Genomic DNA, 27,774 nt, shown 5'->3' on the forward strand with positions numbered 1-27,774 from the left:
ATGTCAAGAGAGAAGCTACCTAGTTCCAATTGATGGAATATGTCAAGGAGATTTTTTTCAACTTGATTATTTTGGGTAGCTCTGTTGTCAATATTATTATTGTTTTAATAATAATAATTATTATTATTCTGTGCCAGACAACTGTGTTAGGTATTATGTATACAAAACCAATAAAAGGAACAATTCCCACTGCAAGAAGCTGATAGTCTAATGGAAAAGGCTTCCTATTGAAGGTGGATCTTGATGGATGCCACAGAAGTGAGGGTGGGATGCATTCTAGGCGCGGGGAACAGTCTGGTGAAAGCCATAGCGATGGGACATGAGTATAATTAATAAACGAGAAGGCCAGTTTGGCTTTATTGTATGAGTACATACAACATGGCTGCAGAGATAGGTTGGGGCCAAAATGTTGAAGAGTTTCTAGTTGATCCTAGAAGAAACAGAGAATTGTTGGAATTGATAGAGCAGGATAGTGGGATGGACAGATTTTTACTTAAGGAGACACCATTGGCAGCAATGTGAAGGATGGACTGCACTGGAGAGAGATTGAAGGCAAAGGGACCACTTAGGAAGCCTCCTGCAATAATTTAAGAGACAGTGGATGAGGACCTGAAATAAGGCAATAGTTGTGTCAATAGAGTGAGAGGGGTGGATGTGAGAGCAGCTGTAAAGATAAAAACAATAAATATTGGCGTTGGACTGGACATGGCATTTGGGTGCTACAGTGAATAGCATCAGTGCTAGAGTCAGGAAGTCCTGAGTTCAAATTTGGTCTCAGACACTTACTGGTTATTGGGCAAGTCCCTTAATCCTGTTTGCCTCAGTTCCCTCATCTGTAAATGAGGATAATAATTATGCTGTTGTTGTAAGAATCAAATGAGGGATTTGTCAAACCCTTAGCATGCTACCCAGCACATAATTAGTGCTATGTAAAAGTTAGTTTTCATTATATGTAGAATGAAGAAGACCGATGAGTTTAGGATAACATCAAGTTTATAAATCTGAGATACTCGAGAAGGGTTGTGTCTTTAATAGAAGTAGAAAAGTTTTTTGAGAGGCTAATTTTGGAGGAAAAGATGAGGTCTTATGCCCCCAAAGTTTTAAAAAATGGGCATGTTTTGGAATTAGCTTTATTATTATGGGACCTATACGCCAAAGAAATTAAAGGAGAGAAAAAAATCTCTGCAAAAATATTTATAACAAATAGAATTTTTCTATTGGTGGGAGCCAATAAATGGGAAACAAAAAGAGCATCTTTCTGCTGGGGAATGACTAAACAGATTGTGATATAAGAAATGATGAAAAGGACAATTTCAGAGGCAAGTGGAAAAACTTCTGTGAATTGATGCAGAAAGAAGTGAACAGAATTAGAATAGTTTATACAATGATAACAATTTTGAAAGGTGTTAGAACTCTAATCTCAACATGATGATAAATCACAACTCTTAAAGAATCAAGATAAAACAGAGAATTGGTGAATTTAGAATGGAGAAAGATATATATATTTTATATCTGGGCAATGTAAAATACATAAAAATGTATTTTACAGAACCTTGCACATTTTTCCTTCTTTTAAAAAATTTAGCAATTGGGAGTTAATGGTAGGGACAGATTCATAGAAAAAAGAAAAAAAAACCTAAAGGATATTTATACTATGATACACTACATTTATTTCAATATAAATTAATGCTGTGCAGTGGTATCTCTCTAATTTAAAACTCGGGCAGTGAACCATACCAACAAGAAGAATGTGAAAATGTACTGCATCATTTTGCTGTTCTACAAAAATAAAATAAAATAAAAGGAGGATTTCCTTAATGGGGTAAGACAGCTGCCCCACTGCTATTAATACCTTTGCTATTGGGAATGAATGGATAGGGTCACAGAATCAAAGGTGTCACCTTTTGTATTTTTAATTGCTAAAACATATTTTGTATGATTAGATAAAATAAATAAAAAAGTCAAAAGATATTAAGTTCTGCTTTGAATTTTGTCCCAGTTTGATAGGTCTTTATTCATAATATTGATTAATTAAATTAATTTTGATAATGCTCTTAATAATGTAGACCTGGGGCAGACATTAGATTTGGGAGTTATACACTAAGATAATAAATAAAAGAGAGAAACGGTGGAAGGAGAAGAGAAGGCCCAGAGGAGCCCCCCAGTTATCAAGGCCTGTTTTGGTGCAGAGTCAGCCAGCAGAGGTGACTGAAGAGCGGTTAGACAGATTGTACAATCAGGAGAGAGCGTCCAGGAGGAAAGGGGGTGGTCAGCCGGTGGGCCCAGAAAGGTAAGCCCTGAGAAAAGACCCCCAGTCTGGCCAGTCAGAGAGCCCCTGAGCTGGGGACAGACAGAGCAGTCTGTTTCAGCCAAAGGACAAGTTGGAAGGCGGAGTTTGAAGGGCTGAGAAATGACCAGAAGACAGGCCAGAGGAATCCTGCTGAGAAAGGGCTAAGGCAGAAGGCTGAGGGGATGGAGGCGGCTCCTGAGGGGCTCTAAGAGGGGAAGACTGGGACGTTTCTGGAGGCAGGAAGGGAAGGAGATAGCTGCAGAGGGAGAGAAGATAAAGATTTTTGGGAGCGTCTGGGTTGCAACCTGCAGGAGAAGATGGGAGGGGAGGGGATCCAGTGTGGATGGCAAGGAGAAGGGCGATTTCATTGCTTAGAGACCCGGAAAAAGGAGAAAAGAGTGAGAGATGGTGACTCGAGAAGCCTCATCTTCCTTGGCCCCAGTTTTCTCAGTAAATTAAGAGGGGAGAAGAAGAGGTCGGGCAGGTTTGAAAAGAAAGGAAGGGGTCTGGAATATTTTTGGGTGAGTGTGAGGGGATTCCACTAGGGAGGAACACTGCACTGCTTAGGCAATGGAGTTTATTTGAGAGGAGAAACGTTCCCTTTGGGCTTTCTCCGTCCTCATCCTCACCCCAGCTCCCCTGGCTTCTTTCAACACTCAGCTGAAGTCCTGCCTTCCTCTCCCAGGCCGCCTTAACCTCAGCGCCTTCTCTCCGACACTACTTCAGGGTTTCCTGTCCGTATCTTTTTGTACCTGCTTGCGGTCTTCTTCTGCTAGATGTGGCTCCTGGCCTCTTGTGCTTTGTCTTTGGCCTTTTTACGTGTCTCTAGCCCTTAGCACAATCTCTGGCACATAGTAGGTGCTTGTCTCCAGGGGTCTCTGATAAGATAGTAGGAAGAGAGCGGAAGAAGTGTGAGTATGAGGAGGGGGGAGGGGTGTCGGGGATTCTGGGCCCAGTTCCATTTAAGAGAGAAAAAGAGGCCCCACTCCCCAGCACAGACACCCCCCCCCATAGTCATGCTCAGAAGGGCCCTGTACCAGAGGTGAGGGAGGAGTGGGAGAGATGTCGGGCCTACCTCAAGCTGGAGCATGCTCTGGGGCTTCAGAGAGCCCTTCTCTGGTTCTGTTAGGGTGTGTGTGTGAGAGAGAAAGAGACAGAGGGACAGAGACAGACAGAGAGGGAGACAGAGAGAGAGAGGAGAGAGAGAGGGACAGAGGGAGAGACAGAGAGACAGACACAGAGAGAGAGAGACACACAGAGAGAGAGACAGAGAGAGAAAGAGAGAGAGAGAGAGACAGAGACAGAGAGAGAAAGACAGAGACAGAGAGAGAAAGACAGAGAAACAGAGAGAGACAGAGACAGAGACAGAGAGCAGCGTTGTGTAGATGTGTGTCCCTCCCCCGGGGTGCTTTGCCTCCCTGTGTTTGGGCTGACGTTTCTCCCCAAAGTCTGGGCTCAGTCCCCAGTGATGATGGTGTGGGTCTGGGCAGGCATGTTGTGTGCTGCTAATAATCTCCGTCTGAGACAACTCCCCCAACTGGGCCACGGCTGAGACATGATTTCAGGCAATCATGGCACAGCAAACCAGGCGGCTGTACTAATTTTACAGATTTGTGGGCCTTATACAGTCATTTTCGGTCTCTCTATAGCCCCACAAACACACACTCTCAAATTTGTGATTTTATGGATTTTCCTACACAAGGGCTGTTTCTCCTCACATTACTATTGTCTGAAATGCAGAAAATTAGTTTTATAGATCTCTTTTAAAGCATCCTTGCTCGCCTTCTCAGGGCTGCTCTCGGTCGAGTCTAGGTTGCGGATTATTTTAGCACCACCACAGACTAGCCCAGAGGTTCTGTTGCACTGAATGTCCTGGCCCGGATGGCACAGCAGGCGGGGAGAGCTGCAAGCTCTGCTTTTTGTTAGTGTCTTTGGACCAGTTTATGACTGAAATCCGGGCTCTTTCTTCAGCACTTAGTGCTTGGTCACATCTCTATGCAGGCTTCCCGAAGCTTCTCTTGTTATCCGAGGGGCACTCCTCAACCCTCCTCCTGCCGCTTTTACTTATTCACTTTCTATAATCAATAAGAGGGAGAGAGAAAAGTAGATTAATAATGTTGGCCATCGAGTCACTTGTCTGGCAGTATGGGAGCCGAGCATTCCCTTCTGTTTTTTTCTGAGGCTGGGGTTAAGTGACTTGCCCAGGGTCACACAGCTAGGAAGTGTCTGAGGTCAGATTTGAACTTGGGTCCTCCTGACTTCAGGGCTGGGGCTCTCTCCACTGCGCCCCCTAGTGGTCCATTCCCTTCTGTTCTTTAAAGCATCATACAGGTCCTCCCCATGCGCATGTCTTGTGCTGATCAGTTGGGCCATTACAGCTCCTTCTTTCCGGAGTCCAGACTTCACAGTCACCTCAAGCCCTGGAATCCAATCCGAGGCTGAACTGCATTCCTAACAAGTGATCATCCTATGACACCCCTCTAGGGAGGGGAAACTTTTCTTTCCTGAGGTCTCCAGTTATATTTTGTGTATTCTGAATTGTTAGGTTTTCCTTGTTTCAAGCCTAAGTTTGCTTCTTTACATCTTAGGATGATATGGTCATAGACAGAGCTGGAAGGGCCCTAGAAGTGATCTGGTCCCATCTTCCCATTTTATAGCTAAGTAAACTGAGGCTAGGGAGCTGATAAATGAAAGAGTGGATTTGAATCTAGATCCTCTGACTTCAAAACATTGCTCCAAATTTGGTGGTGAAATCAAGCAAAAGTCTTACTGGTTTTTGTGTCATAGCCCGTCAAATATCTAAAGAGAGCTAATTTTTTTTTCCTCTCTCCTCTCCTCCTCCCTATCTTCTTTTCACTTTTCCTTCCCTTCCTTCCTTCCTTCCTTCCTTCCTTCCTTCCTTCCTTCCTTCCTTCCTTCCTTCCTTCCTTCCTTCCTTCCTTCCTTCCTTCCTTCCTTCCTTCCTTCCTTCCCTTCCTTCCTTCCTTCCTTCCTTCCTTCCTTCCTTCCTTCCTTCCTTCCTTCCTTCTTTCCTTCCTTCCTTCCTTCCTTCCTTCCTTCCTTCCTTCCTTCCTTCCTTCCTTCCTTCCTTCCTTCCTTCCTTCCTTCCTTCCTTCCTTCCTTCCTTCCTTCCTTCCTTCCTTCCTTCCTTCCTTCCTTCCTTCCTTCCTTCCTTCCTTCCTTTTCTTCCTCCCTCCCTCCCTCTCTTTCTCTCTTTCCTTCTTTCTTTCCTACTTTTTCCCACCCTTCCTTCTTTCTTTCCCTCCCTTCTTCCTCTCTTCTTTCTACCCTTCCACCTTCTTTTCCTCCTTTTTCCTTCCATTTTTCTCTCTTCCTTTCTTTCTACCCTCCCCCAATACAATTTTCTTTATATCTTACTCATCTAGTTGAGAGTATAGTCAAAACTCCCAGATCTTTTTACTTGAATTTTTGTCCAACTACATCTCCTTTAATTTATACTGGTGATTTTTCTTTAAGTTCAAATGTAGGACTTGCCATTTTTCCTTTTAAAATTCATCTTTTTAAATCTTGGCCCAAGTTCTAGTCTTATAAAAGAATCTCTCCTTTATTTGCCTCATAAAAAGAACTTTTCCCTTACAAAGAAATTCACTGGAGGGCTTCCTGAAATAAGAGTTCCTTTAACTTTTTTTTTTTTTTGGTAGTATTTCATTTATTTACAATTTAGAGAAACTTGAAGCTACATTTCATCCCTCTGACCCTAGGTTTCTTCATTACTAAAATGAAGGGGGTTTGACTCCCCAAGATTCTTTCCAGCATTAATTTCCTGCTAACTTCTTAGGGATTAAAAAATCAATCAGAAAAGAAGATGAATCATCTCTAAAATTAAAATTTCATCAATGGGAAAAGAGGATTTGATTTCCAAGACAGTTTGTGGATAATTTCTTAGGAATGCATCTGCGGTAGTAAGAGTGCTGTGATCTGTATATCCTTGAACTTTTAAGTAATGACTTTCATAGGTGATTTTTGCATAAGTCTCTCCCACTCTCTCCCAATCAGCAAAGCATTTATTAAATGCTTACTTACTATGTGCTAAGCAGTACAACCATTGCTGCTTCAGCAACCCACAAATGCAGTTTATCTGAAAAGAAAACCTGTGTTTGGACCCCACCCAGGGAAGCAGATATTGCCTAGCAAATAATAGTGAAGCTGCATGCAGTTGTTGCTGTGGATTTGGATCCTGGATTTTAAGGGCTTCTTTTCCTTCTTTCTTTTTCTTTTCCCCTCCTTCTCTTTTTTCCCCCTACTTTTCTGTACTAGGAAAAGAACAAAGGAGTATTCTCCTCACTGTAGGTAGATGATGAAATGTTAGTAGATGACAGAGATAAAGTGGAACCACTCAACTTGGATTTATTTCTACCTTCATTGTCAATGAGAAAGACTCAACCTTGGAAAGGGTAGAACCAACTTTGTTTGGAGAGAATCAAATCTCATTTCCCCTCTGCAGAAGATCTAGCCACTGAAAAAGTGCTTTAGCTCTCTTATTTACAAGAATTGCCGCCTGGGGTTCTGGGTGGAAAACAAAGCTAAACTTGCAATTCATAACAGATCCATATCAGCCCAGTCTCTAGTGATTTATCTCCAGGCCCAGCCTTATTTTAAATTTTTATCAAACTGGAAACTTGGAAAGATAGTAGAAGGTGTGTTTATTGGATTTGTAGATAACACTGAGCTGGGAGAGATGGGTAATTTGTTGAATGACAGAATCGAGATTTACTATCTTTTCAGGAACCATCTGGAAGATCTAGATAGGATAGAACTAACAAGGTAAAATTTTAGAGGAGATAAATTGAAAGGTCTTGAATTTTGATAGAAACTCAGAAGAACCGGATGGGAGAGATCAGTAGGCTTAACTGCAAAACTCAGCATGAGCCAATTGTGTGACTGACTTAGTAAAGGGCAATGACTGAATTAAAAGGAACTATAATATTCAGATTAAGGAAGGCAGTTGAGTTTGAATTTTGGAGCGTTTATTCCAACCATCTTTTCAGAAATGCTTCTATTTGGAGCAGACCTTTCTACTAAGAGACATTTGGAAAATAATGGTGTCCTTTCCCCTTACATGCATAACTAGGTTCTGTTTCTAGTTATGCAATACTACCCTCTGGTGGAAAACAGACTGTAAAATTTTAAAATTGTAATTGTTGAACTGTGAAATTATGTTCACTTTTACTTCTGAGGATTCACTTGAATCAGATCAATTTTGGAACTCTGATGTGCTTTTTGCTTCCTCCTCTTGTCCCCTTCTCACCCCTTTGTCTGAAACAAATTCAACTACAATTTGTGACCCACCATCATTTTTCCTAGTTATCAAAGATTTAGAGGTAGAATTTTCTTTTTTTAGCAAACCAGACAATTTCCCCATATACCAAGCCACTGCACAGGGGCATAGAAATGACTCAAGAAATCCTATTTATTCTTATTTGTAAAAATGTTATGAAAGACCTAAGGTTTTTTTTTTTCCTAGATGAACATTTATACAAAGTCCAGTACTTTGGACTCATGATTCAGTGGCTAGAGGGAGGCAGGAAGATCTGAGTTCAGATAGTACCTCTGCTACTAGTTTTTTTATTTAAGCCACATTTGCCTCAGTTTGCCCATCTGTAAAATTACGATAACAATACTACCTACTCTTAGAGTTTGGGGGAGATTAAAATGAGATGATATTTATAAAGCACTTATAATCTTAAATGCTAGCTGTAAGGTATGAAAGCCAATTGTGTTGAGACTAGTGCCTGGAACAGAACTGAGAAAATTACAAAGGTTCATTTGCATTTTTTTTTACCACTTAGTTTTTCTCTTAGATTTCTTACCTCTCTCCCCACAGAAAGCCATTTTTATATCAAGGAATTTTTAAAAATGTATTCTTTCTTAAACTTTTAGTCCTCTTTTGAAGTTGTTGTCCCTTCATATAGTAATGCCCAATGATATATATTATTTCCTCTATCAGTTTCAGTTTAGACTTTTTTTATTTTGTAGATATTTATTGGCAAAACATTATGTCACTCCTTTGCTTAGAAACAACCCAAAATTGGTAACTGTGCCTCTGTTAAAGCCACGAGAGTGGACAAGATCATTGGATTCTCTTCCTTTATAACTAGAAGTGAGTTTGGAGATCCTGTGCCTGAAAAGGGATCTCCTCTACATCAGTGTCCCTGGTTGAACATCTCTAGTGATGGAGAGCCTAGTACCACTTGAAGTAATTTATTTCACTTTTGGACGGCTCTAATAGTTTAGAATCTTTTTCTTACATGAAGTGGAAATGTCCCTCTCCGTAACTTTCACCTCTTACTCAGAGTTTTATATGATTGTAGAGCCAAGGAAAACAAGACCTGTAAATAGCAGCTATTCAGAGGCTTTAAGTGGGTCCCCTGTCACTTACCCCCAAGTTTTATCTTTTCTCGGATTAACATCAGTAGTTCCTGAGATTGTATTCCTATAGTCTTTCATGACATTTCTGAATTCTCTTGGCCTACTGCCTTAAGAATTCCATTGGTCACTGAGATTAACATAGCTTATAGACTATCTTATACCTTGTTTTAAAAAACAACAAAATAAAAATGTTGTACACTTATGTTCAATTCTTCATCACCCTATTCAGGGTCTTCTTGGCAAAGATAGTGGTTCGCCATTTCCTTCTCCAGCTCATTTTACAACTGAGGAAACTAAGGCAAGCAGAATGAAATAATTTGCCCACAAAGCTGGTGAGTGTCTGATTTGAACTCGGGAAGATGAGTCTCTTGACTCTGGGCCCAGCACACTATCTCCAGTCCCCCAAAATAATGATAAATATATTTCTTTAAGATTTGCATAGATCTTTATATGATTTCATTTGGTCCTCATAGTAATCCTATGAAATAGGTTATCCCTCTTTTAGAGAGAAGAAAACAAAGAGTTTAAGGACTTGCCTGGAGTTAAGTCATAGAGATAATGATTGAGACGGGGTCTTTTAAACTAAAGGAGTAGTGTTCTATCTAGTGTACTATGTGTGCTTTGACTTTTTTAAGAGCCTGCTTCCACATGCATTCCCTGTAGCCTCAGTCTCCATTGTATTTCTCATCAGCTCCCTTTATTAAAGATCATCCACGAGCCAACAACCGGAGAGACAGAGTTTCTAAGCAGAGCAGCTTCTGCCATTGACCTTACGGTCTCAATGGAAGAAAACACGTGTCTATATATAGGTATAAACAACATATAAAATGTGGAAATCAGGGAAGGACTTTTATCTAGGGCAGTGCTTGAGTGGAGTCTTGGAGGAGACAAAGCTGGGGTTACGGTCAAATTCCTGTTTCCGGTCAGTTCTCAGCAGAGATGGCTGTAATAGCCACGGATGATGAAGCCTTTTTCTGGTTTAGGTACCAGCTCAGCTTCCCCAGCTTCTCTTCGGTGACTCATCACTTGGATATTCTCAGGGAGAGGAGGAAGTCTTCCTAAAGTTCCTTAATTACATTATTTTAAATGGTACATTTAAGCATTAGAAACTATGCAGTATATATAATTTCTAGCAAGAATGAGAGGGGAACTATTCTGTTGTATCCTTCTTCCTTCAGTGAATTGTGCTTCCAGTGTATCACAGTTCTCTTAAAGTCTTAAGTAATTCTGTTCACCATTTGTTTATATATTACAGATTTGTTTATATTTTTGTAGTAAAGAGATAAAGTTTAGTATATCAAAACCAAAATTTTTATAAGTCCCAAGTACATAATCTAGAAAAGCCTAAAAAATACTGATATTCTTGTTGAGTATTGTTCAAGTTACTCATCCTTTGTCTAGTAAACAGACTTAGCATAGGAAAGGAATGGAGTTCTTATTCATGTGCTCATTGAACAGATTTTTTTAAATGAGAGGTTCATCCTTAGCCATCCTTTTAGTATCCCTTTATCCCCTTTCTTTATATTGATAAGAAACATTTGAAGTCCTCTAACATAGATTAAAACAATTCAAGAACTCTACCAATAAAAAAATGCTAAAAATCAAGAATAGCTCTTGTTCTTTGAGTACATGTATCTTTCTTAAATTTCATTGTAAACTGGATCATAATGTGTCTAGGTGAGCAAGCATGGTTGTTTGTTACATTTTTGGAGAATTTTGAGAGGCCTCAAATAAAATTAAATATTGTCCCCCTGCAAGTGACAGTCATTTCAGTACCTAATGGACTAACTGCTAATAACATTACAATCTGTGGAATACATTACTGCTTTGGAATTTGTGTTGCTAGGAAACAAATTGAACATACATTTATCTTTAAACCTGGCACAGACACTCAGAATATTCTAGAATACAAATTCCATACACTATTCATTGAAAGCCCCCTGAACAGGTATTCCTTTTATTTATGAAAGAGGTACATTCCTATAAAATTGCATATATAGCTGGGGTTTATAAGTCAGATTCTTATTTCCCATTGACATATACTTCAATTATTTTTCTAGGAGGAAAAATAATTATTTTTCACAAAAGTAGAATAAGCAAGACAATTCGTGAATATAGGGATTTTTTTCAACCCTTTTTTTTCTTCTTTTTTTTAAACAATTTTAAATTCCAAATTCAATCTCCTCTCCCTTTTCCCATTGAGAAGGAAAGCAATTTGATAAAGGTTATGCATGTATCACAGTACTGCTTCTGGATGGCATTGTTAAGCAAGTTGTCGACATCCTGGTGCTGCCTTTGTGGCCTGGGGATGCTTATATTTACTTACAGGGTTTATTACTGTGAAGCATAAAATAATTGACATTTGCCACTATTTTAATGGTGAGTTATATTTATCAAGTTTATCCAAAATGGGGGATACTTTGAAGTGTCATTGCTGGTAAATTCAGTAAACAAGAAAACGTTGACTAAGCTTGGGTCCCTATTATGATACAAAGATAAAATTGATTTCACGAATTTTTTATTAATTGCTTGCTCTACACAACACATTTTAGCAGGTTGGCTTGGAACAATAAAGTATGATCCCAGCTCTCAAGATACCTTACAGTCCAGCAGAGAAGACAAGACAAATATATGAAAACATTACTGTAATTTGTATTGTAAGGTTAAGTGGAGAGGAGAGTGGCCCACATAGATGGGAAAGGATTGTATGAGTGTCAAAAAAAGATCAGTCACAAGTGGCTGGGGAATCATTGAAGGATCCTAAGCAGAGGTAGCCCTAGAGCTGGTGGTAGCCCTAGAATCTCAGAATTACGAGGAATTTGAGAGTTCTGTTAGTCTGATCAAGAATCCCTCCTACAATACGGTTTTGAAGGGAAAGAAAGGATTGCACAGGGTTGGTGGGGAGAGTGGAAAGGGAAATCAGTGTTTTTGGAAGATAAGAGTATGTAAATAGGAAGAAAGGACAATATTATAGAATGGCAATTAGTCTATTTGGCAAAAGCTAGTCTGTGTGAAGGGAGTATAGGTTTGAACAGGATTGAGTTGGCCTTGAATGGCAAGCTAAGGAGTTCATATTTAATCTTATAAATAGTCACTAAACTTTTTTGGATATGTAATGATTTAAGTGGATCTACACCTTAGGATTGTTTTGAAGGGTATATTAGGGGCAGGAGAGACTGGAATCAGAGATCAGGACAGAAGCATCACTGTGAGATAAATGATACTCCCCATGATTTGTTTATCAATAATGAGGAATAAGACCATGAGCTAAGATGGTCTATGTAAGAAGTATTGAGGGTCTGCACCAGAGTGGGAAAGCAGGAGTGGAGAGGGAGAAGGCAGAGGCAAGAACCATTGTAATAGTAGACTTGGTGCATTGAATGTGGAACAGTAAGAGAGGGAAAAGAACCAACATTTCTTCAGAATTTGAAACTTTGAGTAGTGAGGCCATGAATTAAATTGATAAGTTGGGAGAATAAACAGTTGTTTAAACAAGAGTGGATAAACAATGAGGTTTCAGTTGGGACGTGCCATATTGTAGAAGGCTTTGAATGAGAAGTTATAGAGTTTCTGTTTTATTCTCTAGATGACCAGGAACCCAAAATATTTTATTCAGAGAGCTGAAAGAGTTATACACTCAGATTAGTAAACTAGCATTTATAAAGTACCTACTATGTGCTCTAGCATTGTGCTAAAACCAGAGATATCCAGTCCTTGTCCTCGAGGAGCCTGCAGTCTGATGGGGAGACAGCATGGAACAGCTCTGGGCAAACAAGATGCGACCCTAACCTACTTTAGGGGTGGTTCTAGAGGGAAGATGCTAAGCTTGAGGAGGACTGGGAGAGGCTTCCTGCAGAAGGTAGATCTTAGGCTGAGACCCGAAGGACACTAAAGAAGCGGGAAGCAGGGATGAGGAGAGTATTCTACGTACAGGGACAGCTAGTAAAAATCGAGTCTTGTAGGCCTAGAATAAGAGGGACGTGTCGGTGGGCAGAGGTAGGTGCATTGCCATGCTCAGCTAGGGTTGCAAAGTATAGGGAAGAGAGAAAACTAAGAAGCCTGGAAAGGTAGACATGTGCAAAAATGTTTGTGGCAGCTCATAACGTGGTAGCAAAGAATTGGAAAGAAGTGGCTGTCCGTCAGTTGGGGAATGGCGAACAAGCTGTGGTACATAAGGTAATAGAATATTATTGTTTTGATGAACAAGCTGATTGTAGAAGGTCTGGAAATATTTATACAAACTGATGCTGAACAAAACAAGCAGAACCTGGAATACATTGTACATAATAACAGCAAGAATGGGTGATGATCAACTTCTCAGTGGTTCAGTAACCCAAAGCAATCCAGTAGACTTTGGAAAGAAAATGCATCTGCACCCAGAAAAAGAACTAAGGAGACTGAATGTAAATCAACACATGCTATATGATCTCTTTTTTTCTGTTTTTTTTTCCCTCTCTCTCTCATGTTTTTTTTCCTTTTGCACTGACTTTTCTCTCCCAACATGATTCATAAAACGATGTGTATTAAAAAATAAATAAAAAAGAAGCCTGGAAAGGTAGAGAGGTATCAGGTTTTAAAGGGCTTTAAAAACCAAATGAGATGTTTTTATTTTCTCCTGGAGGTAAGAAGGAATAATGGAATATTAGGGCGGTGATGTGGTCAGATCTGTGGGAAGATCACTTGGGCATCTAAGTGGAAGCTGGATGGGAGTGTGGAGAGACTCGGCTAGTGGGGAGACCAAGGAGAGAGAGAGAGAGAGAGAGAGAGAGAGAGAGAGAGAGAGAGAGAGAGAGAGAGAGAGAGAGAGAGAGAGAGAGAGAGAAGATTATGAAGGGAGGTAGAAATGAAAGAACTTGACAATTGATTGGATTGGATATGGGAAGTGAGAGAAAGTGAACAGCTGAGGATGGCTTTTGTCCTGAGGAATGGATGGAGAGCTCTTGTTTGAGAATGTGGGTGACCGGGAACATCGTAACTGGGGCAGCAAGAAAGAAGTTAGAAGAAGGGAGAGTTTTGGGGGAAAGATTTTAGTTAAAGATTGGATACTTGCAGTTTTATGGATATGCAAAACCAAGTGGCTGGATCAAAACCCAAACTTAGGATTCCATATTCCTTGGTCCATTGCTCTTATGGGTCAGAAAGGATGCTCTTGGTCCTTGCAGAATTTCTTCCCTCTGAATAAAACTTTATGGGCTCTTTGTCACCATAGGTGACAATATATACTCTTTCACTTGATGCTCAGGCCATCCACAGTTCAGCTCCATTGGACATTTTCAGCACTATCTATCTGTATTCCCTTCCCCACTCATTAAGTTCTACCCCAAACCAGAGTATTTATCAATTCCTCATCTTGTTTGACTCTTACATTGTCTTTTGGGTTTATAATACACATAATAGATATCCTCACCCCAGAGAAGCATTCTCACCTTTTTTTTTTTTTTTTTTTTTTTTTTTTTTTTTTTTTACTTTTAGAATCCCTTGTTTTCTTCAAAACTTTTGTCCAAGTAACAATTTCTACATGAAAACTTCCCCTTTCTATCCCACCCTCCTGCTGCTAGTGCTTCTCCTCTACTAACCTTGTATTTATTTTGTTTACATTTTCTCTGTTTTGTGTATGCTAATTTTAAAGCTTCAAGCTTGCATTTCTGGTTTGAGGAAATGATAGAGGGTAGAAATTGTCCCTTACTCATTCAACTATACCATGTGCCCTTTTTCAAGATGGTTCCAGATCAATTTTTCCTCCCTTTTATTGGCTTCTCCAACTTCTTGGGTGGCTATGACTATTTATAGCAATTCTGATGTCCTATAAGTTAGGCTCGGATATGTATAATACCTTCATTTTGGAGTGAGATACTTTTTAATATTCTCTTTAATAAAAAGGGAACCTAGTATTGGATATCATTCCTAATTATATTCATGATCTTTCTTTCCGTATTGGAATATATAATTCAATAGATCTGTGACTTCATTAGCTCATTTTCACCACCACCAAAGCAGATTCCAAACTAAGGATGACTTTATCTTCTATCCATTCCCATTGCTACCAGCAAGTTCAGAACAGAAATTAGTCACCTGGGAGGCCAGTTTGTGATGAATCTCTCCTCACAATTCATTTAAGGCTTTTCCAGCTGGGATAAGACCTGCCAAAGTTTGTGTTGGTTTAGCTTTGCCTTTGAGTACCTCAGTTCTGTAGTGAAATATAGGATAGGCTAGCCTCTCTGTGGATTGCTATTTTCGGCAAAGACCATACTGTGTTTTCTGCCACTGCCTGTCTTTTGTCCCAAATTACTTAAGATTCTGGAATCTCAGTATCCCCCTCTGTAAAGTGTGCTATGATTATAAATATATGTAGAATTGAAAGCAGATGGTGAAAAACCTATAATTGCTGAGGGAAGGCTTTTGGACTTTTTCCTGGAGACAATTGAGAGACATTGGATGTTTTGGTTAAAAAAAAAAAAAAAAATCAGGCGAAAAGTGTTTTAGGAAGGAAGAAGAGATGGCTGGATATAAATGATGTTGGAATGATAGGAATCTAAGAGAATTCTAGGATTTCTAACATGGCAGATGGACAGAGGGTGGGTCTCTTAACAAAACCAAATAGTATAAAACAAGCCTCAAGCAGTGTGGTTTGGTAAAGAATCAGTGACTTTGGACCCAGAAGATGTGAGTTGTAATCTTGGCTTTGCAAATTAGGATTCTTGCTTTTAAAATGGGGACCCATAATACTTATTTATCTCTGGCTTCATGGTTGTCATGAGGATTAAATATGACAATTTATGTGAAAGGGCCTTGTTAACTACTAAAACATTACTACATATGTAAGATATTAGTATTACTGTTATTGTCCATCTAGAAAGACATTGTGGAAAAGTAAAGTGCCATTATAGTTATGTTAAATGTTTATTCCAAGTATTGGCAAATGAATAAAAATGACCATTTTTCTAATCTTAGCATTTCTAAATCATATAATTAATTATACTTTAAGTATCAGCCTCATATCCCAGAATCAGAAATGTAATTATTAGTTTAAAAAAAAAAAAAACAACAGTCTTTCAGTGGAAGTGTCATTATTCCACAGTGAAATTTGGATTTCAAAAACAGGATTTTTATCATCTTAGAGTTGCATGATATTTACATTTTTACTTGTATTTTCCATTAAAGTCATGAGAGAATGCACACTTCTTAAGAGGGCTTTTCATTGCCCTTCACGTGTCTGGGTCCTGCATCAAAGAAAATGCTGCATAATACTAAAATGACATCCCTACCTCTGATGTCACAGCGGATGGTACAATCCTCTCGGAGCCGATGCTCGGCTCTCCTGCTTATGTGCTGCTGAAACGGTTACATTAAAGCTAACTCCCGGCATCTCAATTATCTCCCTGGAAGTAGTTTTCTCAAATATAGAAAAGCCCTACGGTGGCTGTTTTCGGTAAGCTACCAAGGTAGAGAGACAGAGAGAAAGAGAGAGAGAGGGAGCAGACTGCTTAGCCTTTGTGAGAGTGACTGAGACGGCATCTCCTCTCTCTGCTCGGTTTCCTAATGCTCAAAATGCTTCCATTTCCATCACCGTGTGCAGTGCAGGGCAAAAGGGGCTGCCAGGAAATTTGAAACTAATTTTGCTTCCAGTTGACTAGAACAGCAGATAATTGAATTAGCGTGTCTCTTTTCTAGCTAACTTTTCTCAAGCGTTAAACTGATGAACTGGGCATTTTCTTTGATCAATGGGTAACTGCTGGAGCTACGGTAATCTCTGTGAGTAACCTCTATTTGTAGGTCTATGCAGGCAAAAAAAATTATCTCTTGTGTAAATGCTGCTGTGAAAATGATCCGTCTGTATTATTGACTTGCTTTTGCGTACCGGTCTTGTCTCTCGCCCATCCCTTCTGGGAGAAGGTTGGAATATGCTGAATATTGACATGTGGAGGAACATACTGCATTTATGTCAGGGACGTCCAAGCAAAGGTTCCTTTAACTCCCTAGTCATCAGAAAGGTGCCATCTGCCCTCACTCAGCATGCCTTTGCCCAGTGGCTTGACTAGGTACGGAATGCGTATTTTAGCAGATGACATTGGATTTTCCAAAATCTTAAATAGAAATATTCGTCTCACCTGAGATCTTATTTACTTTCCTTTCTGTCTTGGAACATATCATTTTTTTCACCCCTTTTCTCTCCCCCTCCCCCTTATGATGCATTATATTAGATTGGGGGGGGGGGCAGGCTATCCTGGTAGCTTTAGCACAATATAATGCTGTGATGGTGGATGGGAATAGGGGAGGAGTTTCTCTTAAAGAGCTAAAGTCTTTTCCTTTCTAGTCCCCCAGGTAATGTTTAGTCTACCTTAACAGACTTTGAAGAGGCAAATATTACTTATGTCCAATGTCATCAAGAATGTGTTTTTGCAAATATGGTGGTTGAGGCAGAAGCAGGCTCTGAGTAGGAAGTTTATGTCAGGATCTGTTCACAGGTGTTTTGGTTTCTTGCTTTATATCTAGACAGATAGAATTGATTATGATAAGCTGCTTATTGGGGATAGCTGTATGGCACAATGGTTAGCGTGCTGGGCTCAGAGTCAGGAGGACTTGTGTTCCTGAGTTCAAATCTGGCCTCAGACACCTACTGACTGTGTGATCCTGGGTAAGTCACCTAGTCCGTTTTCCTCAGTTTCCTCATCTGTAAAATGAGCTGGAGGAAAAAAAAAATGGCAGACCGCTTCAGTATCTTTGACATGACAGAATAATAGCAATAAAAGATCTGTTTATTGAGTAATAGTTATATATAGTTGCTTATGGAATTACCTCCCCTGAAAATTGGGCTTACATCTTTGGTTAAAGCATTCGGGAGTTCTAGGAGGTGGCTCAGTCTTAGCAGAGTCTGTACATGAGAGACGTTCTGGATGGGCCTTAGGAACGACTCACTGGATCATGATAGCCAACATCTGGCTTGACAGCCGCGCAGGGAAGCCCGCAGATGTGGTTGATTAGCACTGCTAGCAAGAAACCTTCGATGCTTCGGTAGCTGTTGTTTTGAAGACTTGACAAGCATTTTGAAACCCTTGATGCCAATATTGTCTTTTAAATTAATGGAAATATTTCAAAAATTTAAGACGCGGTAGGTAGCGGGATACATTGAAAAGGATGCTGGGTTCAGAGTCCCAGATCTGCCATTTGGTTTTTTATATGACCCTGGGCAAGTTACTTACATTTTTCACCCATCGTTTCCTCATTTCTAAAATGAGATTTTGGACTGAGTGTGTCTGAAGTTCCTTTAGGCTCTGTGGTCTTTTAAGCCAGTGTTAATAATTCCATGTCCAGTTTAACGCTGAAAGGATTAACTCTGCCTTCAGTATTACGATCCCTTGGAAAAAAAAGAAAAAGAAAAAGACTCCTTCATTAGAAGGAAACATTGGTAGAAAAGGAGATATTCTTTGGACTGAAGGAAGTGAGTGCATAAGAGACTAAAGAATTCATGAGTAAAAGGAAAGGATTACAGCATCAGGAAAGAAAAGATTTGCTATCTTTGTGATCTTGTGAAAGGGCCTCAGTTTCCTTATTTGTAAAAGGAGAGGGTTAGAATAATTGATCTCTTCAATCCTTTTCAATTCCAAATTCATGATCTATGATTTGGGAAGATGAAAAAAAAGAGCCAAATAAGAGAAGAAAAAGTTATGGATGTGAAAAGGGGGAAAAATAGGGGGAAAAGATCTGTAAACTCTAAGTTCTCAAAATTTTGTCTGTAGCAGTCCTCTCTGAAAATTCTGGGTACTCTGCAGTGTTCTGAAAGTATTAATTTCAAACCAGTGACCTGTGTCTTATCTCGCTTATCTTGCTCTCCATGTGCTGGGGAGATGCTTTGAACTCTGGGCATTCTCTGGAATTGATGGGAATTGTACACTTGCAGCATCTCCCTAGGGATTGGAACAAGATGAGAAATGGCCCTGAATGATTAGTATTTCAGATGGCCCCAAGGTATGACTAGCAGGGACTTGATATTTAAGACAAACAAGGAAGCAGCAAGAGAGAGCCAAACAAGCCTCTTGGCCCAAATGGACAATTCTTGGTCACCGAGGGAACTGGCTAATGCTATTGTTAAGTCAGTCTCAATAATATTTGAAAGATCATGGAAAACAGAAGTAAGGATACAAAAGAGCAAATGGTGTGATGATTTAAAAAAGAAAGAGGAGAAAATAGAATCCGCAAAACTATAGGATAGTGAGATTGACTTTGGTTCCTGGGAAAATTCTGGCATGGATCATTAAAGAGGTGGTTAGAGAGCTTCAAGAAAGGGGGGGAAAAGTAATTACAAAGAGCCAGCATGACTTCATCCTAGTCATGCCAGACTAACCTAATTTCCTTTTTCGAAAGGATTACTAAGCTTAGTAGATAAAAGGAATGGCATAGATATCGTTTTAGGAAACTTTTTGATGAACTAGCTCATATTCTTGAGGAGAAGGTGGAATGATAAAGAGATTAGACAATAATACAGTTAGATGGGTTTGTAATAATTATTTAGATTAGACTCAAAGAGTAATTGTTAATAGCTTAATGTCAGTCTAGTGATAGGTCTTCAGTGGAATATGTCAGGATCTGTGCTTGAACTTGTGCTATGTAATATTTTAATCAATGACTTAGGGGTATAGATGGTATTCTTAGCTTTTCAGATGAGAATTTGTGAGGTATAAATGACACACTGGATGCCTTCGGCTAAGGACATGGTGGAACACTGGCCTGGGGTAATCTTGGTCTGCAGTAAGAAAGGTATAACGTCTGGGAACGGAGAGGGGATAGGATCATGGTACTCTGTTCTGATTGGGGACGATCTTGTTTAAGAAAGACAATGATCAATTTGAGAGTGTCCAGAAAAGGTCATTTGTTATTATTGTTTTAATCATGTTTTCACGACCCTATCTGGGGTTTTCTTGGCAAAGCTACTGGGCTGGTTCCTGCTCCTGCTCATTTAACAGATGAGGAAACTGAGGCAACGAGGAATAAGTGACTTGCTCAGGATCACACAGTAAAAAAGTGTCTGAGGCTGGATTTGAACTCTGGTCCTCCTGACTTGTGGATCTATCCATTGTGCCATCTAGTTGCCCCTTGTTGGGTATATTATGATGGGCATTTCTTTAATGTATGGGCAGGACTAGGTGGCTTTTGAGGTCCCTTCCAACTCTCAGATTTTTTTTGATTCTGTGATAATGATTCTGTCTGTGTAGCCAAAATTATTAATCGCTTCCTTGGAGGCCTTTCTAATTAATGCCTGCATTCATGTGTACAAATCAAAAGCTTATAGCCGAGAGCTGCTTGACTTATTTCTACATTTTGTTGGATGTAAGATCTTTTCATTGAAGATGTAGTTTGGAGACATTTTCAGATACCCAGTACAACCTTTCCCTTCTATCATCCCTTCCAAAGAGAAATGGTTTTATTAGGGTGAGGAGGATGTTCTAGAATAAAAAATGCCTGCTGTGCTGAAATTACTCATCTATTATGTTCTCATTACTCACCCTCGTTTTTGTTATCTTTATCATACTGCATTACTCTACTGCTTCATAAAGATTGACCAGATTATCCTGCAGAATCACCTTGTAGGATTCTCCCAGGCCCCTGTATCTTCCAGTTTTTAAGGAACAGCATGAGGTGGTGGAGAGGGGAAGAGCTGCTTTCAAGGTCCTCTGCTGTTCTGGGACCACTTGCAAATATTAACCCCTCAGTACCTCCAACCTCTCTAAGACTGTAAGTTACAAAGTGAGTTGCCGATTTTTGTGGAGAAAGTTTCCATAATGGAAGTTCCCTATATCCCAGAAATCACAGCCACTGAATCATGGAACTGAAGAGAAATTTTGGACCTTTGGATACTGTAACATTTATCATTCTTATTTACAATGACAAGTTCCTGTTACTCATCTTGGTTGAAATGCATTTGAAATATTAGCTCTGTCTGACTTGCTCTTTGTATTTGCTTTTAAAAATGAACTTTTATCTCATTTCCTTCTGGTTATGAAACAGCTCAAGAGTACGGTTCTTCTGTCTCAGCTGTGGATGCTGAATTCTTGTTTGCATTGAGTTCTATCATTAGGAGGGGACCATGTCTACCAATTCTATATTGCACTGCCATTCAGAAATTTAAGAATTTAATTTTGTAAGCCACTGACACAAGAGGAATAATCTCAGGTGCTTCCTACTCCATGAGATGCATTGGGTAAATGATCCCCTGAAGATCATATTAGAAAAGCACTTGAATTTATGGATTATTTCAAGTGAAATTTGGAAGAAATTTTTCAGTGGTTAAGAGAGCTATGCTCCAATAAATTGAGTAGGTACAGAATAAATTACATACTTTAAGTGTATTTCCAAGGCAAATATACATATATGTTTATTCCTTATTACTTCATATATATTAACTTTATCACAATGAGTAATGATAGGGAATTTCCCTAACTTGAAAAACAATAGCAACATTACAATTGAAAAGTTTGCCTTCCCAATTTTCTTTCTTAAAAGCTTAAACTGATTTAAAAAAAAAAAAAGACTTTGCCCCATGTGCCTGTTTTTTTTTTTTTTTTTTAATGCCCAGAGTTAACATTCAGCCTTTAATAATGGTAAAGCGTACATTTGTAATTGTTGTAGCTCATTGTGGACTTATTATGCAACCAAAAGCTGTCCATTGTGAGAGAGATCCGTGGCATGTTGTAGAATAAAGTGGCAGTGTCACACACAGTGGAGGCAATTCTCTGAGCCCTCTTGGAGGGGAGCCCAGTCTAAGTATTGAATTTGGAGGGCACACTCTGGCCAGAATGGTTGTGAGAGATCCCTTCCATAGGAAGAGAAGCATAAAGTGGGTGTGTCCAGCTCCGAAGGCAAGTTTTTACTCTGTCTGCCAGAGGGATGTGATTAGCTGGAAGCTGAATGAGGAAGAACAAGAAATCCTTCTCGCTGTCCTTGGTGTTCCTCAGGAAGGAAAGTGAATAACTTGATATTTAAGGAAATGTGATTTCCTGAGTTTGGAATACACGGCAAGGCTTGTCTTGGGATGGTTTGGCCTACGGTTGTGGACAAGGGCCATTTGTTCTTTGTGCAGAATAGACCTAGGTCCTATTGGAAGCTTGAATACTGGTGCATAATAAATACTAGATGATTGATTGTTGAACTGCTAACTGGAATGTGCAAGTAAACTGGTTCTGAGTTTTGAAGGTATTTCCTCAACTTTGTGATATAGTGCACAAGGTATAGGACCTGGAGGAAGGAAGACTTGAATTTGAATCTTACCTAAGACACTTACTGCTTTGGTGACCCTGGGCAAGCCCTAACACCTAGTCTCAGATGCTTCATTTGCAAAAACGGGGTTATTGTGAAGAGCCAGTGTGTTAACATATATAAAGCACTCTGCAAACCTGAAAATGCAATATAAACACTAGTAATTATTATTATTATTCAGAAATTACACATATAAAATAATTCTTGGGTGAATGGATACTGTTCTAGGTTTTGGTGAGACCACAATCACTTAACTAAATTCAGGCCCTAAGAGCTGAGGATTTCCTCCACTTAGAAGGGTCAGTTCTGTTCTCACAGGAAATACATATCTAACTAAAGTCATCTCATTATACCATCTGCTATTTTCTTATCTTGAACTATGATTTTTTTTCTTTTTAAGGAGACTGAATAGAAAAAAATATCTTGTTTATTCATCATTCACTGTTTTCTCTTCTTCTTTGGTTTCTGTGGTACTGTATTACTCTTGCCTTTCCAATAATTCTTTCTCTGTCTCCTTTTTCTTCTTCTTGCCCTTCAATGTCCATAAATCCCCATGACTCTGCCCTTGACCTTCTTTAAATATGTTCTAAGACTTTACTGATTATGTCTTTGTGGATGAATCCCAAGTGTTTATCTCTCTATCCCTCTCTTGAGCAATATCCCACATTTCTATTTGTGCTAGAGTTCTCCACCTCTCGAGCTGTGTAGCTCTCCAGTGCCTCACACTCTACACACCTCAAACTAAACTTAACATTTTTGCTGTAGCTCTCTCCCCCTTCCTGCTTTGCCTCCTGATTTCCCCTTTTCTGGTAGTGGGACCACTGCTTTTCCCCCACGTACTAAGAGGTGAGATTTGCAGTTTTTATCCATACCCTTTAAAGTCACTGGGAAGCAATGGGTAAGTCAAGAGAGACCTTTTAGCTTCCCTCAGATGCTCAGTGGCAGATGGCTTCTTATCACCTGTCAGTTTGAAGTGTTTTATTTAAGATGTTTCTTCCATTGTCACAACTAAGGACAAGTGATAGGTCAGAAGAGGAACAGAGCACAATTGCTAAAAGAATTCTTAGCTTTGTAGCCAGAGAAAGATTAGAGAAAAACTAACTACTCAGGGTCCAGAGAAATAGAAAATCAGAACCTGGAAGATTAGAAAACTTCTCTGGACCCCTATTTTCTTCCCTACAGAATGGAATGGTTGACCTGGTTTGTGTCTTTCTTCCAGCTGTGACATTCTATGATTCTGTGAATTGCTTTTGGGGGTGAGGATTCGGATAATTCAGTTAATACTTCATTTATGCCAAGTTTATTTACCTTTTCCAATCAACAAATTCTTGTCGAAAATTTGCTATTTATTCATTCAAGAAGGATATATTAGGAGTCTAGAGAAAAGACAAAAATTCAGAAGAACTTAAGATCATAGAATTAAGAACTGACAGAGACTGTGGGAATTCTAACCCATGATTTTTGCTATACCTGTCAATCTGTGAGCTCATCAGTTCTTCAGATCAGTTATGTAGATCTGATCCTTTCCACACCTTGTTGTCCTGTGGGATTCTGTTCTCCACATCTTGTATACACTAAATACGAGAGAGATGAATCGTGTAAAAAAATCATTAGTGGCCTATTTTGTGCTTAAGCCAGGGGTCGGCAGTGGACATCCACCTAGTTGCCTGAAATTTTGCTTCATTTTGGGTGTTTTCCACTGCTATTGATCATTCAAGCCTTGGGAGGAATGGGTGGCTATAGACATTCCATCATCACACCTCTTGGAGTTGGGAAATGGAGAAGACTTCATGCTGCATAAATGACTGAGAGCAGAAGCCTTCAGAGACTGGGAGTATGGTGGTGACATCTGGCTGCCCACTGCTGTCATTCCCTCCCTTGGGATCTAGGCACGTGGGATGGAATCCCCAAAGAGCTGAAGTTGAGTCAGACTCAACTGTACCCAAGGGAAGGCTCTTCAGCGTGAGTTCTACCAGCCACCCTCCACCTGTCTGTCTAGTGACATTATTCAAATTCTGTAAGACGGACCATTAAGCTACCCGGGCAATGGCAAAATATATTCATGCAAGCATTTTGGGGGCTATGGACCTTAGTTTAGAGAAGAGAAAACCGTATTATGGTAAAAATCACAGGTGGCACTTCCCCCATGGAATAAACACCACATTTTGTTGCATTTTGTGGCCCAGAAAGGTGAGACATTAAAAAAAAAAAAAAAAAGACCTTTTGGAATGCTGGTCTCCCTTACTCCCAGCCTTCTTTATTGAATTTTTAGAAGAAAAATAATTGTACCTTTGAACAGCTTTGGATAATAAAGTTGCCTGAGAGCTAAAAGGAGATAAAATTTGTTAAAAATGTGACTTGATATCAAATGAAAATTTTCAGTCTGCCACGCTAGGAAGAGAAATTTCCATTATTGTTAACTGTCTTTCTTTTCAGAGTACGGTATGAAAAGCTGCCTCCTCTTCCCTCCTGAGCTGCAGCAAACCATAACTATTCATCATGTCTTTTGAAGGTAGTATAAGCGTAGGAAGATCAGGGAGGGAAAAGAATGGGGGGTAGGGAACATTTTTTAGATTCTGAAAATTCTTCCTCATATATGTATCCAGGCTAAAAACCACATACCTGTTTTACCTAGTTCTGGGAATTTAGAATAATGGATGTGATAGCATCTTTAGAAAGCATTTTTTCTCCCTTTTCCTACTCTTATTCCCCCCCCCCCCCCACACTTTGGCAATCTTATTAATTAATGCTAGGATGTATACTGTTGTATGAGGGCCCTCCCTAAATGAACTTTTGTGTATGGGGAGTCCAGGAACTATATTGCTGTCTTCTCTAGTTAGAAATCATATGTTTATAAAATAGACAATAAGATGTGGGATAAAAATCATGAGACTTAGAGTCAGGAAGAATGTAGATTTGAAATCTTGGGAGAAAAAAGATGAGTAGTAGAAATGACCAAGCTGACCCTGAACAAGTCATATAACTTAACTTTCTCATCTACAAAATAGGGACTATAAGTAATACTATCTCTACGTTGTGAATGAAATGTGTTGTAAGTCTTAAAGCTCTCTACAAATATGAGCGGCTGTATTTCATAAGTTAACATAAGAAGGTTAAACATACCAATTTATAATTATAATTTGTACATATTTTATTCCATTTTCTAACAGTGAGTGCTTTAAATGCATAGAAAGTACTCAATATGAAATTGAATGCATGATCATATTCTGGATGCTTTGTAGTTTTCTCCCTATGATGCATGTGCTTTAAATTCAATTAGCATCACTAAAGCTATCAAATTATACTTAATTATTATTTTTGGTGAGGGGAGAAGGGAGAGAGAAAGGATGGAAGGGATTCTCCTAGACTAGTGTTTCTCAAACTTTTTGGTCTCCGAACTGCTTCACGTTCTTCTCAGGCTATCGGGTTTAAGTGACATGCTCAGGGTCACACACCCAGTGTCTGAGGCCAGTTTTAAACCAAAGTCCTTCTGACTTTATCCACTCTGACACATGCCCTTCACATTCTCAAAAAATTCAAAGTACCTGTGTTTATGTAGAATTTTTGTTCAGTTGTTTTCCAGTCCTGTCTGTCTCCTTGTGACCCCATTTGGGGTTTTCTTGGCAAAGATACTAGAGAGGTTTGCCATTTCCTTCTCCCACTCATTTTACAGATGAGGAAACTGAGGCATACAAGTTTAAGTCATTTGCCCAGGGTTATAAGTGTCTGAAGGCTAGATTTGAACTTTGGAATAGTGATTTGAAGCAGTCCCTTTACATTTCCCATATACTTTCTCCTCCTTCAGCACCATTGCTGATTCCTGTTTAATTGTTGTGTTCCTATGTTGGCTGAGATTTAGATTTTTTGTTCTAGGTATCCCTCAGCAAGTGAGGACTATTAAATTTATGCAATAAATATGTATTAATATCCAGTGTGTCGTTCCAATAGGACAATTTTTCCTGGAGAAGTTCAGGTTATTTCTGGAAAAATAGAGGTCATCTTAATGTAAAACCTTTTTTTGTGATGAGGAAAATTATTTTCAAAACAAAGAAGTATTCTCATTAATGGTTCCTATGATAAAAAGACTTCACAGTTAACTAGACAGAGCCAGTTTTCTTATTTGTTATTGTTCAGTTGTTTATTACTTTTCATGACCACATTTGGGGTTTTCTTGACAAAGATGCCATTTTACAGATGAAAAAACTGAGGCACACAAATAGTGTCTGAGGCTAAATTTGAACTCATACTATGAGTCTTCCTGATTCTAAGCTCAGTGCTATATCCCAATTTTGTCATAACATTGGAAAATCTATAAAATGAATGAAGTGGAATCTAGTAAATATAAAACTGTGACAAAAGTTATTAGCTTTGTTTATCATCAAGCTATGTGTTTATTTTCATACAGGTGTCTTATAGCAGTATTTTGCTCTAGGAACTGCAGATTTTGAAGATTTTGAAAAATCTTAGGAATTAATAATGATAATAATTATAATGATTATGAAAGTAATAAATATTTTCTATGTGTAACATTTGTATTTATTTATATAAATATAAAATGGGTATTTATTTTTTATTTATAATCATTTATATAGCACTTTAAAATTTGCAAAGCGAGGCATATATATTCACTCATTTGCTCCTTGCAGCAAGCAGATAAGTTGGGTGCTATTATCCCTATTTTAGCAGATAAGGAAACTGAGGCAGACAGAGGCTGAGTGACCTGTCTAGGATCGTACAGCTTGTAAATGTCTGAGGCTAGATTTAAGGTCTAACACTGTCCACTGTGCTACCTCCCTGCTTCTGAAGCAGGGAGGTAGTGATTAGTAGACTTTGTTTTACCCAGATACCTCTTCGTTTCCTTAATTGTTTTGTGATTTATTTATTTTGCTTCCTGAATGATGTCCCTGAGAGATTTGTTCTTTGCTTCCCTTCTTATTCCTTATCTCAGTAATTCCTAACCACTACATGTTCACGTGCTCTGTGAATATAGTAGCTAGAACAGGAGCTGTCAAACTGTCCTGACCTGTGGTCACCAGGGAGGCAGATTCAGGTCTCTTTTCTTTCTCTCTCCATTTCTCTCTCTCCTTTCTCTCTCTCTCTCTTTCTCTTCTCTTCTCTTCTCTTCTCTTCTCTTCTCTTCTCTTCTCTTCTCTTCTCTTCTCTTCTCTTCTCTTCTCTTCTCTTCTCTTCTCTTCTCTTCTCTTCTCTTCTCTTCTCTTCTCTTCTCTTCTCTCTCTCTCTCTCTCTCTCTCTCTCTCTCTCTCTCTCTCTCTCTCTCTCTCTCTCTCTCTCTCCTCTCCTCTCCTCTCCTCTCCTCTCTCTGTCTCTCTCTCCTTCTCTCTCTCTCTCTCTCTCTCTCTCCTTCTCTCTCTCTCTCTCTCTCTGTCTTTCTCTCTCTCTGTCTCTCTCTCTCTCTCTCCTTCTCTCTCTCTCTCTCTCTCTCTCTCTCTCTCTCTCTCTGTCTCTCTCTGTCTCTCTCTCTCTCTCTCCTCTCCTCTCCTCTCCTCTCTCTCGTCTCTCTCTGTCTCTCTCTCTCTCTGTCTCTCTCTCTCTCTCTCTCTCTCTCTCTCTCTCTCTCTCTCTCTCTCTCTCTCTCTCTCTCTCTCTGCCTTTGTCTCTTTCTCTTTTCTTTCCTTTATTCTCCTGGTACCCAATAACATATTTGTGATAGTAAGGTTAGAGGTGTAGCTAAGAGCAGTGGAATATGCCAAAATCAATTGACTATTGGTCCTGTGTCTTTACTCCCTCTAAACAAGCAGAATCCATCCAGGCGGTCAGGAAAAGGTATAGTCAGACACCATACAATCATTGTCACATTATTGGTGGAACTGAAATGGACGGCG

General features: G+C 39.3%; 1 protein-coding gene across 1 annotated transcript in view; it reads left to right on the forward strand.

Moving 5' to 3' along the window:
• The window catches only part of PSD3 (pleckstrin and Sec7 domain containing 3), a 560,881-nt gene that overhangs the window by 162,175 nt on the left and 370,932 nt on the right, over positions 1 to 27,774 (forward strand).

Source organism: Sminthopsis crassicaudata, chromosome 2 (genome assembly GCF_048593235.1).
Source record: "Sminthopsis crassicaudata isolate SCR6 chromosome 2, ASM4859323v1, whole genome shotgun sequence".
NCBI lineage: Eukaryota > Metazoa > Chordata > Mammalia > Dasyuromorphia > Dasyuridae > Sminthopsis > Sminthopsis crassicaudata.